Below are 12,160 nucleotides of genomic sequence, written 5' to 3'. Positions count from 1 at the left end.
TGGCGTTTCGGTGTCATTGTGTTCTGCAGAATCTTAAATAACTAGAGTGGTTTCTAGATTTTTCTCAACTCCATCATTCCTTGACCTTCACGCCATTCGCCCTAAAAATACAGGCACATCCGTTAGACATCTTGAAAAGAACAAAAGATGTTCCTGGGACAGTTACTTTCGGGTCCTGGTACATCCTAGGGATGTCCCAAGGATATCCTTGTTCCACAAATGAGGAAATCCTGGTGATGTCCTTTTCACTACTTCTAAATGATGTCCCAAAGATATAATATATTCATTCCAAGGCCACCCTCTAAATGTATTTCATTCGTCTCAGGAATATTCCCTGAGACGAATGAAACCCAGCAGATTGGGGTCGCTCGGAAGCGAACAACCCTCTTGAGGGTTGTTCGCTTCCGAGCGAATAAACGGTACAGAAAAGGAAGGGCTTTTAGGAGAATTTTTTTTATTTTGAAAGACTTATTACTACTTCAATTTTCAATGTTATTTACATTCGGCAATAAATTGATATAAAGTGAAAGATTGTTTACACTTTGGTCCACAGATTGAAGATCTGAATAAAATACGAGCGATATATTTCGATTTGTGCCCCATCTACAGAATTGGGTCAATTTCACCTCTCAGGTCGAGAGTTTTCGGCAAAACGATGGCGAACCTCTTCAAACACTGGGACAAAGAAAATAAAGCTCAGATGAGTACAATTTCAGTTTTTCATGAAATTAATAGTTGTGACATTAAACGACAATGACTAAACGTAAACTCATTTTCCTCTGGACTGGGTGAAAAGGAAGCTAGACTCCAAAAGTAAAATGAAGATCAGTTGTTATCATCACTGAAATAGTAGAAATCAAAAGACACTTCCTCTTGAAATAAAAAAAAAACAACGACACGCGGTGTTCCCAAGCGGTCACCCATCCAAGTACTAACCGCGCCCGACGTTGCTTGGCTTCAGTGATCGGACGAGAACTGGCATTTTTCAACGTGGTATGGCCGTTGCATGTAAACGTTATATTCTTCCACAAATATGAATAAACGGTACAGAAAAGGAAGGGCTTTTAGGAGAATTTTTTTTTATTTTGAAAGACTTATTACTACTTCAATTTTCAATGTTATTTACATTCGGCAATAAATTGATATAAAGTGAAAGATTGTTTACACTTTGGTCCACAGATTGAAGATCTGAATAAAATACGAGCGATATATTTCGATTTGTGCCCCATCTACAGAATTGGGTCAATTTCACCTCTCAGGTCGAGAGTTTTCGGCAAAACGATGGCGAACCTCTTCAAACACTGGGACAAAGAAAATAAAGCTCAGATGAGTACAATTTCAGTTTTTCATGAAATTAATAGTTGTGACATTAAACGACAATGACTAAACGTAAACTCATTTTCCTCTGGACTGGGTGAAAAGGAAGCTAGACTCCAAAAGTAAAATGAAGATCAGTTGTTATCATCACTGAAATAGTAGAAATCAAAAGACACTTCCTCTTGAAATAAAAAAAAAACAACGACACGCGGTGTTCCCAAGCGGTCACCCATCCAAGTACTAACCGCGCCCGACGTTGCTTGGCTTCAGTGATCGGACGAGAACTGGCATTTTTCAACGTGGTATGGCCGTTGCATGTAAACGTTATATTCTTCCACAAATATGAATAAACGGTACAGAAAAGGAAGGGCTTTTAGGAGAATTTTTTTTTATTTTGAAAGACTTATTACTACTTCAATTTTCAATGTTATTTACATTCGGCAATAAATTGATATAAAGTGAAAGATTGTTTACACTTTGGTCCACAGATTGAAGATCTGAATAAAATACGAGCGATATATTTCGATTTGTGCCCCATCTACAGAATTGGGTCAATTTCACCTCTCAGGTCGAGAGTTTTCGGCAAAACGTTGGCGAATCTCTTCAAACACTGGGACAAAGAAAATGAAGCTCAAATAAGCTCATATAAGTACAATTTCAGTTTTGAATGAAATCAATAGTTGTGACAATAAACGACAATGATTCAAGGTGAACTCATTTTCCCTGGACTAGATGAAAAGGAAGCTAGACTCTAAAAGTAAAATGAAGAACAGTTCTTATCATCATTGAAATAGTAGAAATTAAAAGATAATTTTTCTAGAAATAAAAAAAACAACGACACGCGGTGTTCCCAAGCGGTCACCCATCCAAGTACTAACCACGCCCGACGTTGCTTGGCTTCAGTGATCGGACGAGAACTGGCATTTTTCAACGTGGTATGGCCGTTGCATGTAAACGTTATATTCTTCCACGAATATGAATAAACGGTACAGAAAAGAAAGGGATTTTAGGAGAACCTTTTTTTTATTTTGAAAGACTTATTACCACTTCAATTTTCTATGTTATTTACATTTGGCAATAAATTGATATAAAGTGGAAGATTTTTTACACTTTGGTCCACAGATTGAAGATCTAAATGAAATACCAGCGATATATTTCGATTTGTGCCCCATCTACAGAATTGGGTCAATTTCACCTCTCAGGTCGAGAGTTTTCGGAAAAACAATAGCGAATCTCTTCAAACACTGGGGCAAAGAAAATGAAGCTCAAATAAGCTCATATAAGTACAATTTCAGTTTTGAATGAAATCAATAGTTGTGACAATAAACGACAATGATTCAAGGTGAACTCATTTTCCCTGGACTAGATGAAAAGGAAGCTAGACTCTAAAAGTAAAATGAAGAACAGTTCTTATCATCATTGAAATAGTAGAAATTAAAAGATAATTTTTCTAGAAATAAAAAAAACAACGACACGCGGTGTTCCCAAGCGGTCACCCATCCAAGTACTAACCGCGCCCGACGTTGCTTGGCTTCAGTGATCGGACGAGAACTGGCATTTTTCAACGTGGTATGGCCGTTGCATGTAAACGTTATATTCTTCCACAAATATGAATAAACGGTACAGAAAAGGAAGGGCTTTTAGGAGAATTTTTTTTTATTTTGAAAGACTTATTACTACTTCAATTTTCAATGTTATTTACATTCGGAAATAAATTGATATAAAGTGAAAGATTGTATACAATTTGGTCCACAGATTGAAGATCTAAATTAAATACGAGCGATATATTTCGATTTGTGCCCCATCTACAGAATTGGGTCAATTTCACCTCTCAGGTCGAGAGTTTTCGGCAAATCGATGGCGAATCTCTTCAAACACTGGGACAAAGGAAATAAAGCTCAGATGAGTACAATTTCAGTTTTTCATGAAATTAATAGTTGTGACATTAAACGACAATGACTCAACGTGAACTCATTTTCCTCTGGACTGGGTGAAAAGGAAGCTAGACTCCAAAAGTAAAATGAAGATCAGTTGTTATCATCACTGAAATAGTAGAAATCAAAAGACACTTCTTCTTGAAATAAAAAAGAAACAACGACACGCGGTGTTCCCAAGCGGTCACCCATCCAAGTACTAACCGCGCCCGACGTTGCTTGGCTTCAGTGATCGGACGAGAACTGGCATTTTTCAACGTGGTATGGCCGTTGCATGTAAACGTTATATTCTTCCACGAATATGAATAAACGGTACAGAAAAGAAAGGGATTTTAGGAGAACCTTTTTTTTATTTTGAAAGACTTATTACTACTTCAATTTTCTATGTTATTTACATTTGGCAATAAATTGATATAAAGTGGAAGATTTTTTACACTTTGGTCCACAGATTGAAGATCTAAATGAAATACCAGCGATATATTTCGATTTGTGCCCCATCTACAGAATTGGGTCAATTTCACCTCTCAGGTCGAGAGTTTTCGGAAAAACAATAGCGAATCTCTTCAAACACTGGGGCAAAAAAAATGAAGCTCAAATAAGCTCATATAAGTACAATTTCAGTTTTAAATGAAATCAATAGTTGTGACAATAAACGACAATGATTCAAGGTGAACTCATTTTCCCTGGACTAGATGAAAAGGAAGCTAGTCTCTAAAAGTAAAATGAAAAAGAGTTTTTATCATCATTGAAATAGTAGAAATTAAAAGATAATTTTTCTAGAAATAAAAAAAACAACGACACGCGGTGTTCCCAAGCGGTCACCCATCCAAGTACTAACCGCGCCCGACGTTGCTTGGCTTCAGTGATCGGACGAGAACTGGCATTTTTCAACGTGGTATGGCCGTTGCATGTAAACGTTATATTCTTCCACAAATATGAATAAACGGTACAGAAAAGGAAGGGCTTTTAGGAGAATTTTTTTTTATTTTGAAAAACTTATTACTACTTCAATTTTCAATGTTATTTACATTCGGCAATAAATTGATATAAAGTGAAAGATTGTATACACTTTGGTCCACAGATTGAAGATCTAAATAAAATACGAGCGATATATTTCGATTTGTGCCCCATCTACAGAATTGGGTCAATTTCACCTCTCAGTTCGAGAGTTTTCGGCAAATCGATGGCGAATCTCTTCAAACACTGGGACAAAGGAAATAAAGCTCAGATGAGTACAATTTCAGTTTTTCATGAAATTAATAGTTGTGACATTAAACGACAATGATTCAACGTAAACTCATTTCCCCTGGACTAGGTGAAAAGGAAGCTAGACTCCAAAAGGAAAATGAAGATCAGTTGTTATCATCACTGAAATAGTAGAAATCAAAAGACACTTCCTCTTGAAATAAAAAAAAAACAACGACACGCGGTGTTCCCAAGCGGTCACCCATCCAAGTACTAACCGCGCCCGACGTTGCTTGGCTTCAGTGATCGGACGAGAACTGGCATTTTTCAACGTGGTGTGGCCGTTGCATGTAAACGTTATATTCTTTCACGAATATGAATAAACGGTACAGAAAAGAAAGGGATTTTAGGAGAAGCTTTTTTTATTTTGAAAGACTTATTACTACTTTAATTTTCAATGTTATTTACATTTGGCAATAAATTGATATAAAGTGAAAGATTTTTTACCCTTTGATCCACAGATTGAAGATCTAAATAAAATACCAGCGATATATTTCGATTTGTGCCCCATCTACAGAATTGGGTCAATTTCACCTCTCAGGTCGAGAGTTTTCGGCAAAACAATGGCAAATCTCTTCAAACACTGGGGCAAAGAAAATGAAGCTCAAATAAGCTCATATAAGTACAATTTCAGTTTTTCATGAAATCAATAGTTGTGACAAAAAACGACAATGATTCAAGGTGAACTCATTTTCCCTGGACTAGATGAAAAGGAAGCTAGTCTCTAAAAGTAAAATGAAGAACAGTTTTTATCATCATTGAAATAGTAGAAATTAAAAGATAATTTTTCTAGAAATAAAAAAAAAACAACGACACGCGGTGTTCCCAAGCGGTCACCCATCCAAGTACTAACCGCGCCCGACGTTGCTTGGCTTCAGTGATCGGACGAGAACTGGCATTTTTCAACGTGGTATGGCCGTTGCATGTAAACGTTATATTCTTCCACGAATATGAATAAACGGTACAGAAAAGGAAGGGCTTTTAGGAGAATTTTTTTTTATTTTGAAAGACTTATTACTACTTCAATTTTCAATGTTATTTACATTCGGCAATAAATTGATATAAAGTGAAAGATTGTTTACACTTTGGTCCACAGATTGAAGATCTGAATAAAATACGAGCGATATATTTCGATTTGTGCCCCATCTACAGAATTGGGTCAATTTCACCTCTCAGGTCGAGAGTTTTCGGCAAAACGTTGGCGAATCTCTTCAAACACTGGGACAAAGAAAATAAAGCTCAGATGAGTACAATTTCAGTTTTTCATGAAATTAATAGTTGTGACATTAAAGACAATGATTCAACGTAAACTCATTTTCCCTGGACTAGGTGAAAAGGAAGCTAGACTCCAAAAGGAAAATGAAGATCAGTTGTTATCATCACTGAAATAGTAGAAATCAAAAGACACTTCTTCTTGAAATAAAAAAGAAACAACGACACGCGGTGTTCCCAAGCGGTCACCCATCCAAGTACTAACCGCGCCCGACGTTGCTTGGCTTCAGTGATCGGACGAGAACTGGCATTTTTCAACGTGGTATGGCCGTTGCATGTAAACGTTATATTCTTCCACGAATATGAATAAACGGTACAGAAAAGGAAGGGCTTTCAGGAGAATTTTTTTTATTTTGAAAGACTTATTACTACTTCAATTTTCAATGTTATTTACATTCGGCAATAAATTGATATAAAGTGAAAGATTGTTTACACTTTGGTCCACAGATTGAAGATCTAAATTAAATACGAGCGATATATTTCGATTTGTGCCCCATCTACAGAATTGGGTCAATTTCACCTCTCAGGTCGAGAGTTTTCGGAAAAACAATAGCGAATCTCTTCAAACACTGGGGCAAAGAAAATGAAGCTCAAATAAGCTCATATAAGTACAATTTCAGTTTTAAATGAAATCAATAGTTGTGACAATAAACGACAATGATTCAAGGTGAACTCATTTTCCCTGGACTAGATGAAAAGGAAGCTAGACTCTTAAAGTAAAATGAAGAACAGTTCTTATCATCATTGAAATAGTAGAAATTAAAAGATAATTTTTCTAGAAATAAAAAAAACAACGACACGCGGTGTTCCCATGCGGTCACCCATCCAAGTACTAACCGCGCCCGACGTTGCTTGGCTTCAGTGATCGGACGAGAACTGGCATTTTTCAACGTGGTATGGCCGTTGCATGTAAACGTTATATTTTTTCACGAATATGAATAAACGGTACAGAAAAGAAAGGGATTTTAGGAGAAGCTTTTTTTATTTTGAAAGACTTATTACTACTTCAATTTTCAATGTTATTTACATTTGGCAATAAATTGATATAAAGTGAAAGATTGTTTACACTTTGGTCCACAGATTGAAGATCTGAATAAAATACGAGCGATATATTTCGATTTGTGCCCCATCTACAGAATTGGGTCAATTTCACCTCTCAGGTCGAGAGTTTTCGGCAAAACGTTGGCGAATCTCTTCAAACACTGGGACAAAGAAAATAAAGCTCAGATGAGTACAATTTCAGTTTTTCATGAAATTAATAGTTGTGACATTAAACGACAATGATTCAACGTAAACTCATTTTCCCTGGACTAGGTGAAAAGGAAGCTAGACTCCAAAAGGAAAATGAAGATCAGTTGTTATCATCACTGAAATAGTAGAAATCAAAAGAAACTTTTTCTTGAAATAAAAAAGAAACAACGACACGCGGTGTTCCCAAGCGGTCACCCATCCAAGTACTAACCGCGCCCGACGTTGCTTGGCTTCAGTGATCGGACGAGAACTGGCATTTTTCAACGTGGTATGGCCGTTGCATGTAAACGTTATATTCTTCCACGAATATGAATAAACGGTACAGAAAAGGAAGGGCTTTTAGGAGAATTTTTTTTATTTTGAAAAACTTATTACTACTTCAATTTTCAATGTTATTTACATTCGGCAATAAATTGATATAAAGTGAAAGATTGTTTACACTTTGGTCCACAGATTGAAGATCTGAATAAAATACGAGCGATATATTTCGATTTGTGCCCCATCTACAGAATTGGGTCAATTTCACCTCTCAGGTCGAGAGTTTTCGGAAAAACAATAGCGAATCTCTTCAAACACTGGGGCAAAGAAAATGAAGCTCAAATAAGCTCATATAAGTACAATTTCAGTTTTAAATGAAATCAATAGTTGTGACAATAAACGACAATGATTCAAGATGAACTCATTTTCCCTGGACTAGATGAAAAGGAAGCTAGACTCTAAAAGTAAAATGAAGAACAGTTCTTATCATCATTGAAATAGTAGAAATTAAAAGATAATTTTTCTAGAAATAAAAAAAAACAACGACACGCGGTGTTCCCAAGCGGTCACCCATCCAAGTACTAACCGCGCCCGACGTTGCTTGGCTTCAGTGATCGGACGAGAACTGGCATTTTTCAACGTGGTATGGCCGTTACATGTAAATGTTATATTCTTCCACGAATATGAATAAACGGTACAGAAAAGGAAGGGCTTTTAGGAGAATTTTTTTTTTATTTTGAAAGACTTATTACTACTTCAATTTTCAATGTTATTTACATTCGGCAATAAATTGATATAAAGTGATAGATTGTTTACACTTTGGTCCACAAATTGAAGATCTAAATAAAATACCAGCGATATATTTCGATTTGTGCCCCATCTACAGAACTGCGTCAATTTCACCTCTCAGGTCGAGAGTTTTCGGCAAAACGATGGCGAATCTCTTCAAACACTGGGACGAAGAAAATAAAGCTCAGATAAGTACAATTTCAGTTTTTCATGAAATTAATAGTTGTGACATTAAACGACAATGATTCAACGTAAACTCATTTTCCCTGGACTAGGTGAAAAGGAAGCTAGACTCCAAAAGGAAAATGAAGATCAGTTGTTATCATCACTGAAATAGTAGAAATCAAAAGACACTTCCTCTTGAAATAAAAAAAAAACAACGACACGCGGTGTTCCCAAGCGGTCACCCATCCAAGTACTAACCGCGCCCGACGTTGCTTGGCTTCAGTGATCGGACGAGAACTGGCATTTTTCAACGTGATATGGCCGTTGCATGTAAACGTTATATTCTTCCACAAATATGAATAAACGGTACAGAACAGGAAGGGCTTTTAGGAGAATTTTTTTTTATTTTGAAAAACTTATTACTACTTCAATTTTCAATGTTATTTACATTCGGCAATATATTGATATAAAGTGAAAGATTGTATACACTTTGGTCCACAGATTGAAGATCTAAATAAAATACGAGCGATATATTTCGATTTGTGCCCCATCTACAGAATTGGGTCAATTTCACCTCTCAGGTCGAGAGTTTTCGGCAAATCGATGGCGAATCTCTTCAAACACTGGGACAAAGGAAATAAAGCTCAGATGAGTACAATTTCAGTTTTTCATGAAATTAATAGTTGTGACATTAAACGACAATGACTCAACGTGAACTCATTTTCCTCTGGACTGGGTGAAAAGGAAGCTAGACTCCAAAAGTAAAATGAAGATCAGTTGTTATCATCACTGAAATAGTAGAAATCAAAAGACACTTCTTCTTGAAATAAAAAAGAAACAACGACACGCGGTGTTCCCAAGCGGTCACCCATCCAAGTACTAACCGCGCCCGACGTTGCTTGGCTTCAGTGATCGGACGAGAACTGGCATTTTTCAACGTGGTATGGCCGTTGCATATAAACGTTATATTCTTCCACGAATATGAATAAACGGTACAGAAAAGGAAGGGCTTTTAGAAGAAGCTTTTTTTATTTTGAAAGACTTATTACTACTTCAATTTTCAATGTTATTTACATTTGGCAATAAATTGATATAAAGTGAAAGATTTTTTACACTTTGGTCCACAAATTGAAGATCTAAATGAAATACCAGCGATATATTTCGATTTGTGCCCCATCTACAGAATTGGGTCAATTTCACCTCTCAGGTCGAGAGTTTTCGGAAAAACAATAGCGAATCTCTTCAAACACTGGGGCAAAGAAAATGAAGCTCAAATAAGCTCATATAAGTACAATTTCAGTTTTAAATGAAATCAATAGTTGTGACAATAAACGACAATGATTCAAGATGAACTCATTTTCCCTGGACTAGATGAAAAGGAAGCTAGACTCTAAAAGTAAAATGAAGAACAGTTCTTATCATCATTGAAATAGTAGAAATTAAAAGATAATTTTTCTAGAAATAAAAAAAAACAACGACACGCGGTGTTCCCAAGCGGTCACCCATCCAAGTACTAACCGCGTTCGACGTTGCTTGGCTTCAGTGATCGGACGAGAACTGGCATTTTTCAACGTGGTATGGCCGTTACATGTAAATGTTATATTCTTCCACGAATATGAATAAACGGTACAGAAAAGGAAGGGCTTTTAGGAGAATTTATTTTTTATTTTTAAAGACTCATTACTACTTCAATTTTCAATGTTATTTACATTCGGCAATAAATTGATATAAAGTGATAGATTGTTTACACTTTGGTCCACAAATTGAAGATCTAAATAAAATACCAGCGATATATTTCGATTTGTGCCCCATCTACAGAACTGGGTCAATTTCACCTCTCAGGTCGAGAGTTTTCGGCAAAACGATGGCGAATCTCTTCAAACACTGGGACGAAGAAAATAAAGCTCAGATAAGTACAATTTCAGTTTTTCATGAAATTAATAGTTGTGACATTAAACGACAATGATTCAACGTAAACTCATTTTCCCTGGACTAGGTGAAAAGGAAGCTAGACTCCAAAAGGAAAATGAAGATCAGTTGTTATCATCACTGAAATAGTAGAAATCAAAAGACACTTCCTCTTGAAATAAAAAGAAAACAACGACACGCGGTGTTCCCAAGCGGTCACCCATCCAAGTACTAACCGCGCCCGACGTTGCTTGGCTTCAGTGATCGGACGAGAACTGGCATTTTTCAACGTGGTATGGCCGTTGCATGTAAACGTTATATTCTTTCACGAATATGAATAAACGGTACAGAAAAGGAAGGGATTTTAGGAGAAGCTTTTTTTATTTTGAAAGACTTATTACTACTTCAATTTTCAATGTTATTTACATTCGGCAATAAATTGATATAAAGTGAAAGATTGTTTACACTTTGGTCCACAGATTGAAGATCTGAATAAAATACGAGCGATATATTTCGATTTGTGCCCCATCTACAGAATTGGGTCAATTTCACCTCTCAGGTCGAGAGTTTTCGGCAAAACAATGGCAAATCTCCTCAAACACTGGGGCAAAGAAAATGAAGCTCAAATAAGCTCATATAAGTACAAATTCAGTTTTTCATGAAATCAATAGTTGTGACAATAAACGACAATGATTCAAGGTGAACTCATTTTCCCTGGACTAGATGAAAAGGAAGCTAGTCTCTAAAAGTAAAATGAAGAACAGTTTTTATCATCATTGAAATAGTAGAAATTAAAAGATAATTTTTCTAGAAATAAGAAAAAAACAACGACACGCGGTGTTCCCAAGCGGTCACCCATCCAAGTACTAACCGCGCCCGACGTTGCTTGGCTTCAGTGATCGGACAAGAACTGGCATTTTTCAACGTGGTATGGCCGTTACATGTAAACGTTATATTCTTCCACGAATATGAATAAACGGTACAGAAAAGGAAGGGCTTTTAGGAGAATTTTTTTTTATTTTGAAAGACTTATTACTACTTCAATTTTCAATGTTATTTACATTCGGAAATAAATTGATATAAAGTGAAAGATTGTATACAATTTGGTCCACAGATTGAAGATCTAAATTAAATACGAGCGATATATTTCGATTTGTGCCCCATCTACAGAATTGGGTCAATTTCACCTCTCAGGTCGAGAGTTTTCGGCAAATCGATGGCGAATCTCTTCAAACACTGGGACAAAGGAAATAAAGCTCAGATGAGTACAATTTCAGTTTTTCATGAAATTAATAGTTGTGACATTAAACGACAATGACTCAACGTGAACTCATTTTCCTCTGGACTGGGTGAAAAGGAAGCTAGACTCCAAAAGTAAAATGAAGATCAGTTGTTATCATCACTGAAATAGTAGAAATCAAAAGACACTTCTTCTTGAAATAAAAAAGAAACAACGACACGCGGTGTTCCCAAGCGGTCACCCATCCAAGTACTAACCGCGCCCGACGTTGCTTGGCTTCAGTGATCGGACGAGAACTGGCATTTTTCAACGTGGTATGGCCGTTGCATGTAAACGTTATATTCTTCCACGAATATGAATAAACGGTACAGAAAAGGAAGGGCTTTTAGGAGAATTTTTTTTATTTTGAAAGACTTATTACTACTTCAATTTTCAATGTTATTTACATTCGGAAATAAATTGATATAAAGTGAAAGATTGTATACAATTTGGTCCACAGATTGAAGATCTAAATTAAATACGAGCGATATATTTCGATTTGTGCCCCATCTACAGAATTGGGTCAATTTCACCTCTCAGGTCGAGAGTTTTCGGCAAATCGATGGCGAATCTCTTCAAACACTGGGACAAAGGAAATAAAGCTCAGATGAGTACAATTTCAGTTTTTCATGAAATTAATAGTTGTGACATTAAACGACAATGACTCAACGTGAACTCATTTTCCTCTGGACTGGAAGAAAAGGAAGCTAGACTCCAAAAGTAAAATGAAGATCAGTTGTTA

General features: G+C 36.3%; 13 non-coding genes and 5 pseudogenes across 13 annotated transcripts; all 18 read right to left on the bottom strand.

The window, feature by feature from the left end:
* Positions 1-887: 887 nt before the first annotated feature.
* LOC141484097 (5S ribosomal RNA) lies at positions 888-1,007 on the bottom strand. The gene has a single exon (XR_012466472.1). It is a non-coding gene; the product is annotated as a 5S ribosomal RNA (ribosomal RNA).
* A 506-nt stretch (positions 1,008-1,513) lies between these two features.
* Positions 1,514-1,633, bottom strand: LOC141484096 (5S ribosomal RNA). Its single transcript, XR_012466471.1, has one exon. It is a non-coding gene; the product is annotated as a 5S ribosomal RNA (ribosomal RNA).
* A 513-nt stretch (positions 1,634-2,146) lies between these two features.
* On the bottom strand, positions 2,147-2,266 carry LOC141484019 (5S ribosomal RNA). Its single transcript, XR_012466409.1, has one exon. It is a non-coding gene; the product is annotated as a 5S ribosomal RNA (ribosomal RNA).
* A 514-nt stretch (positions 2,267-2,780) lies between these two features.
* LOC141484095 (5S ribosomal RNA) lies at positions 2,781-2,900 on the bottom strand. Its single transcript, XR_012466469.1, has one exon. It is a non-coding gene; the product is annotated as a 5S ribosomal RNA (ribosomal RNA).
* A 506-nt stretch (positions 2,901-3,406) lies between these two features.
* Positions 3,407-3,526, bottom strand: LOC141484094 (5S ribosomal RNA). The gene has a single exon (XR_012466468.1). It is a non-coding gene; the product is annotated as a 5S ribosomal RNA (ribosomal RNA).
* Positions 3,527-4,040: 514 nt separating this feature from the next.
* Positions 4,041-4,160, bottom strand: LOC141484092 (5S ribosomal RNA). The gene has a single exon (XR_012466466.1). It is a non-coding gene; the product is annotated as a 5S ribosomal RNA (ribosomal RNA).
* A 505-nt stretch (positions 4,161-4,665) lies between these two features.
* LOC141484041 (5S ribosomal RNA) lies at positions 4,666-4,785 on the bottom strand (annotated as a pseudogene).
* Positions 4,786-5,300: 515 nt separating this feature from the next.
* On the bottom strand, positions 5,301-5,420 carry LOC141484091 (5S ribosomal RNA). The gene has a single exon (XR_012466465.1). It is a non-coding gene; the product is annotated as a 5S ribosomal RNA (ribosomal RNA).
* A 504-nt stretch (positions 5,421-5,924) lies between these two features.
* On the bottom strand, positions 5,925-6,044 carry LOC141484090 (5S ribosomal RNA). The gene has a single exon (XR_012466463.1). It is a non-coding gene; the product is annotated as a 5S ribosomal RNA (ribosomal RNA).
* A 512-nt stretch (positions 6,045-6,556) lies between these two features.
* Positions 6,557-6,676, bottom strand: LOC141484059 (5S ribosomal RNA). Its single transcript, XR_012466432.1, has one exon. It is a non-coding gene; the product is annotated as a 5S ribosomal RNA (ribosomal RNA).
* A 505-nt stretch (positions 6,677-7,181) lies between these two features.
* LOC141484089 (5S ribosomal RNA) lies at positions 7,182-7,301 on the bottom strand. The gene has a single exon (XR_012466462.1). It is a non-coding gene; the product is annotated as a 5S ribosomal RNA (ribosomal RNA).
* Positions 7,302-7,814: 513 nt separating this feature from the next.
* Positions 7,815-7,934, bottom strand: LOC141484039 (5S ribosomal RNA; annotated as a pseudogene).
* Positions 7,935-8,440: 506 nt separating this feature from the next.
* On the bottom strand, positions 8,441-8,560 carry LOC141484043 (5S ribosomal RNA; annotated as a pseudogene).
* A 506-nt stretch (positions 8,561-9,066) lies between these two features.
* LOC141484088 (5S ribosomal RNA) lies at positions 9,067-9,186 on the bottom strand. The gene has a single exon (XR_012466461.1). It is a non-coding gene; the product is annotated as a 5S ribosomal RNA (ribosomal RNA).
* A 514-nt stretch (positions 9,187-9,700) lies between these two features.
* On the bottom strand, positions 9,701-9,820 carry LOC141484050 (5S ribosomal RNA; annotated as a pseudogene).
* Positions 9,821-10,326: 506 nt separating this feature from the next.
* On the bottom strand, positions 10,327-10,446 carry LOC141484087 (5S ribosomal RNA). Its single transcript, XR_012466460.1, has one exon. It is a non-coding gene; the product is annotated as a 5S ribosomal RNA (ribosomal RNA).
* A 515-nt stretch (positions 10,447-10,961) lies between these two features.
* On the bottom strand, positions 10,962-11,081 carry LOC141484048 (5S ribosomal RNA; annotated as a pseudogene).
* A 506-nt stretch (positions 11,082-11,587) lies between these two features.
* Positions 11,588-11,707, bottom strand: LOC141484086 (5S ribosomal RNA). The gene has a single exon (XR_012466459.1). It is a non-coding gene; the product is annotated as a 5S ribosomal RNA (ribosomal RNA).
* Between the last annotated feature and the right edge of the window lie 453 nt (positions 11,708-12,160).

This window comes from Leptinotarsa decemlineata, unplaced genomic scaffold (assembly GCF_025532065.1).
Source record: "Leptinotarsa decemlineata unplaced genomic scaffold, Ldec_3_MD MMD2_tig00004307_RagTag_RagTag, whole genome shotgun sequence".
Taxonomy (NCBI): domain Eukaryota; kingdom Metazoa; phylum Arthropoda; class Insecta; order Coleoptera; family Chrysomelidae; genus Leptinotarsa; species Leptinotarsa decemlineata.
Note: the sequence above shows the minus strand (reverse complement) of the source record. Positions and strands in the feature narration are given on the sequence as shown.